Source organism: Arvicola amphibius, chromosome 3 (assembly GCF_903992535.2).
Source record: "Arvicola amphibius chromosome 3, mArvAmp1.2, whole genome shotgun sequence".
Lineage (NCBI taxonomy): Eukaryota > Metazoa > Chordata > Mammalia > Rodentia > Cricetidae > Arvicola > Arvicola amphibius.
The window spans coordinates 187,469,848-187,475,935 of NC_052049.1; the positions used below are offsets into that span (position 1 = coordinate 187,469,848).

At 52.2% G+C, this 6,088-nt stretch overlaps 1 long non-coding RNA gene across 1 annotated transcript; it reads right to left on the reverse strand.

Moving 5' to 3' along the window:
* Positions 1-744: 744 nt before the first annotated feature.
* Positions 745-5,813, reverse strand: LOC119810394. Its single transcript, XR_005284743.1, has 2 exons — positions 5,641-5,813; positions 745-3,769 (listed from the first exon to the last, which is right to left on the reverse strand). It is a non-coding gene; the product is annotated as an uncharacterized LOC119810394 (long non-coding RNA).
* Positions 5,814-6,088: the final 275 nt, after the last annotated feature.

Sequence of the window (6,088 nt, forward strand, 5' to 3'; positions counted from 1 at the left end):
CGAGGCCATGACCCAGGATCCAGGCAGGATGGGGAAAGGGAGAAACAAGAGCACAGGGTAAGAGTCAGAACGCAAATGTGACACCCCTAGCTGTCCTCAGAAGGGTGTGAAAGAGCACCTGCGTGCTGGCAGGATGTACAGGGGTTTGAGGTATATGTGTGGATTGAAGGGAAGCAGGCTGGGGACACTATTTACCCACCAGGGCCTGTCATGACCCCTGCTGGAGTGGGCAGCAGCCATCCTCATCCTCGAGTTAGCAATAGTGCTGGGGGGAAGAGGAAAATCTGGGAGAGCGTGAACAGTGGAAACCCCACAGTATCAGTGACACGGAAAGATGTCCAGCAGGTCACCCCTGGTGACCGTGGGACAAACTGCTATGTTCAGCATGAGGTCCCCTCCATCCTGCTGGCCACCACACAGCTTCCTCTCCTTTCTTGTTTTAAAAGTCAGCACACAAAGGGATGGGTTCCGTGATGGCTTTTTCATACATGTATGTCAGCATCCTTTGCCTTGGTTAATCTCCCCCGACTTCTGTTGTCCTTAGCCCGAGTCCCTCCCTGTGTCCCGCTCAGCTTCCTCCTTCATCCCAGCATCATGATCAAGGCAGACTCATCCCATCACCGTCTCCCTTACCCTCTCCCTTTCCATGGCCCCCTTTCTAGCTTCATGACCTACACATGCACATACATGCATACAAACACGCACATATGAATGTAAATGTACGAGTGAAAGAAGCACATGGTATTTGTCTTTCTGTGTCTGGCTTCTTACACTTAGCATGATGATACGTGTTTCCGTCCATCACAATTGTGCCCGCGTGCCGTGCTTTCTGTATTCGTCCATCTGATGACAGACATCTGGGCTGGTTCATTTCCTGGCTGTTGTTCAGTCCTTGGGTGTGCTGATCTAGATTCCTGTGGGGACCACACCTGGGGTGGTCACACGGTAGCTCTCTTTCTTGTCTTAGGAGAAACAGCAATGCTGATTTCCATAGTGGTTGTAGACTGCTCTAGGTCTGTTCGGCTGACTTGTCGACTCCACAGGCCTCCTTACCCTGGGACTTCTGAGAGGTCATTGCCTGAGGGTTAGCATGTCTGAGGGGCTGTTTTCCCCCTGAGACCCCTGCTATGCAGGAGCAGGCCCTCTGTCCTCCTCCTCCTCTCTTCTCCCCGGCTCCCCTCTTGTCCTCACTCTGGGAGACTGCATCTCCCTGCTCCCTATGCTGGCTAACAATCCTTTCTTGCCAGCTCCAGCTGCCAGTTGCCTCTTCCCAGCCCCCTGCAGACATGGGAAACACCACATTCAACCCTTTGTGTATCTCAGGGACGTGGCGAAACAAAAACACATGTTTGAATTTACATAAAGAAATAACTGGAAGGCAATATGGGAACTAAACAAGCGGTTCTCTGTAGGAAGAGAGGGAGGGAAGGGGGCAGGGGACCAGGCAGAGGGCTCGAGACTGATCACTGTTTGAGCCTATGAGTTATTATCTAGTGTTTCTCTGTAGGAGGAGAGGGAGGGAAGGGGGCAGGGGACCAGGCAGAGGGCTCAAGACTGATCACTGTTTGAGCCTATGAGTTATTATCTAGCATGCACAACTAAGCAGGAGGGGAGTCTGCTCCGTCCTCAGGGTTAGGGATCAGTTTGACGTTATCCAGGCTTTTTACCCAGGAAGTGCTCAGTTTTCAGCCAGCAAAGCCAGAGTGGCGCAGGAAATGGGCTGCTCCAAGTTGGCTCCTGGAGGGAGGGCCATAGCCAATGGCCATATGCTGCTTGCCCCCTCCACCTGCCCTCCTAGAGAGCGGTAACCTCAGCTACCAATGTGGTAGCCCAGGTGCCAGGGAAAACAGCAAGACTGGGTTACATAAGAAAACAAGGCCACATCCGGGAACAGGGAGACAGAGCAGACCTGGTCATGATCAGAATAAACTTCAGAGGGGCCGTCCATCTCTGACATTCACTATTGGAAGCTTCCAGCAGGATCCAGGCCCCTGACTGACTTGCCCTATGAGGAGCCCTAGCCATGTGGAGCCCTATGGGGGATCCCTAGCCATGTGGAACCTGCTCCTGGAGCATGTTGCTCCTCCCTGCTTGAGTACCCGCCTCAATGTCCTCTGGGCATGGGGGAGAGGCAGTGATGCAGACTAGGACTGAACGCCACACGGGGGTGTGGGGAGCTATTTCCTGCCACATCTTCGGTCCTCATCTTCACATATACAGAACTTTAACCTTCACCATTTCTCATGGGCTTTGTGAAACAGTTAGTGGTGCCATCCAGGCACAAAACTAACCATTCCCCAAGCTGTGTGTTCATTCCCTCCTTGCCCTCGGAACCATCCTTTAGGGTACAGGGAGGCCAGCTCATTACAGCCGTTGAGCCAGTGTGCAGCTGGGGAAGGACTCACACTGGGCTAAATGTGAGCCATGAGCAGAGAGGAGTGGAATCCTCATCTCTGGACCCTGGCGCTGGCCACCCTGTGTCTGCTCCAGCGGCAGGAGAGAGGGAGGGAGACTGTGGGCTCTGCATTTAGCCCCAAGCATACCTCCTGCTTGTTGGGGGCCTGCAGAGGCAGTGGGTACACAGATTGGCTAACCAGTCACCTGGACAATAGCATGACTTAAGTTCAAAGCAAAAATCTTCTCGCATGGGCCCCGACTGCTGCTGCCCAGGTGACAGCCATTGGTCCCCTTCGGGAGTTGGACAGTTTATGGCACCCTAAGCAAGCTCATGGTCTTGGGTGTCTCTGGCCTAGTGACAGATGTTGGGCTCAAGCTGTCCCAAAGTGTCTCTGAGCCACTGTGTCTGGACAAATGTCACCAGTTGAGAGCCAAATCTGGTCAGTGCTTTTCAGGTAGGTAGACAAAGAAGTTCTAGAGGGACCAGCTTGTCTGGCTCATAGGGAGAGCTCCAAGTAGTGGGAATGGGGCCTGGGAGGAAGGCAGTGCACAGACAAAGGGACTAGGGTCCTCTATCCAGCCTTGGGGAAGGGCTCTCCTCCATCTCTCTGTCACCCAATCACCTTGCCAGGACTTTTCATACCTTCACAGGTATCACAGACAGAATCCTGGTGCTGGAGTGACTGCCCGGCATCTGCAGAGAAAGTCGTGGCTGGGCTGGAGTCTGAACTTGTGTCTATCTGGAGCCTGAATGATACTACCTTCTAGAACATTCCCACAGATACAAATGGGTTGGGGTGGGGAACCGGCACCAAGGCAAAGAGGAAAAGGAGGGTCTCAGGAAATCCTGGCTGTGCGCACACACTGTCCTCACGGACTTAGAGCTATTTTAAGGCCAAGGCCAGGATGCAGCCCAGAATGGGTTTGACGTTTGCTTTTGTTGTTGGCTTTTAAAGCACATCTTGCTTTTGTGTGTGTGTGTGTGTGTGTACGTGTGTGTGTATGTGTGCCTACATGTATACACCCAAATGTAGAGGCCAGAGGTCAGCATTAGAGGTTTTCCTCAGTGACTCTCCACCTAGTTTTTGATGCAGGGTCTATCATTGAACTTGGAGCTCACTGATTTTAGTGGACGGTGACTAGCCCTGGATAGCAAGCCCTCTGGATCCTTCTGTCTCCAATGTTCCACAGCACTGTGATGACAGTCACATGATTCAGGACCCAGCTTCCTACGTGGATGTTGGTGATCCACACTCAGGCCCTACGCTTGTGCAGCAGGCTCTCTTCTGACGAGCTATCTCTATGGCCTGTAAAATACGTTGTCCACATCAGTTGGAGCCCCCGGTGAAAACTGGGTCCGCTTACATTAAGCCTTTGACATAAACAAAACAAAACAAACAAAAAAGCCAACCATCAGATAGCAGCGCAAACGTGCTTCAGATACACACACACACACACACACACACACACACACACACACCACACACACACACACACACACACACACAGTTTCCGTTTACCCACTTCTTCCTTTCATTGTACTGACTGAAGAAAGTTCCAGAAAGAGGGAACGGTGCTGTTGCCAAGTGGATGAAGAGGGAAGAAGGCAGGAACAGCAGAAGCTGGGGTACCCAACCCTGCAAAGGCCTGTATGGTAGATTAGCTATGACACCTCTGTGTATCCTGTGGGCCTCTGCTGAGAGGTATAATCCACGAAGGATCTGGAATGCTGTGTCTATTTTGGAATATGGAACTTCCAATTTCAAATCTCTGTGAGGAAATCCAACCCATGGAAGTTGAGCTGAGAATGCTCATAGGTTACAGTGTGTCACTCATGGCTCTGGCATGCCAGGAGACCTTAAACAAATGGCTTAATTTCCCTGTGTTTATGCTTCCTAATCAAAAATGAATTGACGATATAAACTACCCTGCAGGACTGTGGTGGGGGCTGGTGACTGAAGGCTGTCCTGAGCTAGGGAGTGAGGTCATGTGATGCTGTCAAAGGGTGCCAGTCACGCACACTGCCTGATCTCAGAGCAGATCCACTTCGAGGTAGGCATGAGCCAGACTCTTTACATCTTCCAGGTGTGTCTTCCCGACATCTCCTTGGAACAGACTGGTGGCCTCAGCTGCGATCAAGATGGAGCCTCCAGGCAGGTGACCAGAGCCAAGCAGTATTGATGGGGCTCAAGGAATTGCCTGTCATCTCCACCCAGAGTTGAAGGGAAAACAGCCCTGGCCATCGAAGGGGAGAAGGGAGGTGAGAGTAAGCAGGAGGGGGAAGGAAGCTGCTGCTTCTGTTGCCATGGGAACATCTGAGCCTGTGAGGGGTCTAAGAAAGGCAAATAGTGCTTGCCACTAGCTCCTCCCAGGCCAGTGTTACCGAGCCAGACTTCCCTTTAGAAACAGACTCTGGGGCTCCATCCTCTACCCTTAATTTGGCCTTGGTAAAATCTCCAGGTCAGGGGTAGAGAGACAGCTCCATCCGGAGGGTGCACGCTTGCTTGCCATGCTCTCGTGAGGACCTGAATTCAGTCCTCAAGGAGCCACATAAAAAACTGAGCACTTTGAAATCCCAGCACTGGGGAGGCAGAGACGGGCAAGTCCCTGGGTTCACTGGCTAGCCAGCCTAGTCTGTCTGGTGGATTCCAGGCCAGTGAGAGATCCTGCCTCAAAGAAAGGTGGATGGTGCCTGAGAAAAGACACTTGAGGTTGTCCTTTTGCTTCCACATGCAGGAACACAGTCATATACATGAGACACACGTACTCACCACACACAAACATATATGTGTGTGCATACATGCACATATACTTCCACACATGCAAACACACATATGCATGCACACACACATGCACTTCCACACATGCAAACACACATGTGCTTATACACACACACACACATTTTGTGAGCTAGATATTAAGCTGTGTAATGTAATTTGACATTTGAGATGTAATTAAAGAAGCTGAGGTACAGAGGTGGACACCACAGCCCTTCATACCATCTCCTCAGCCCTGCTTGTGGAAGTGGGTGTAGCCCTTCCTCAACACATGGTTGTTAAGGAAGACCTGGGTTTCTTTAGTGATGAGCCAAGGGGCTCCCCCTGGAGCCCGGGGAAGATTACTTGGACTCTACAGCACCGGCAGGATGAAACAGCCTCCCACTTCTGGGCCCTCCCCGCTGTTCTAGCCAGGACCAGAGTAGACCCAAGGAAGGAGGAAAACAGAACCTCCCCCTCACCATACCTCAGCGAGTGTAGCCTCCCTGTGAATGAAGTCTGGATGCAGTTATGCACCACCAAAAGCTCACGGCTCTCATCTCAGAAAAGATAATTCTCCAGGAGCGATGGGCCTGGAGGTGACGCGTCCTCCAGGGGACTGAGTCCTCTTTCTTGTGGCTTGATGTCATGTCCCGGGAAAGTCAAGGTGACCAGTTCAATTCAAATGACCTTTCATCTCTTGGATCAGGTGCCAACTGTGGGCGAGGCTTCTCTGGGTGACCTTTCACCCAGCTGGTGTCCTCCCGGTGCACAGCCAAGCCAGGCAGGCAGCACAGTGACAGGTTTGGCCACACACCAGGAGCTGGCTCCGGTGAAGACTTGGCAGTCATGGCAATACTCCAGGCAAACCGAAGAGCAGGTGGCTTGGCTCACCTGGTGTGGGGCTCGGTGGTCCCTGCCAAGTCCCCCTGGTC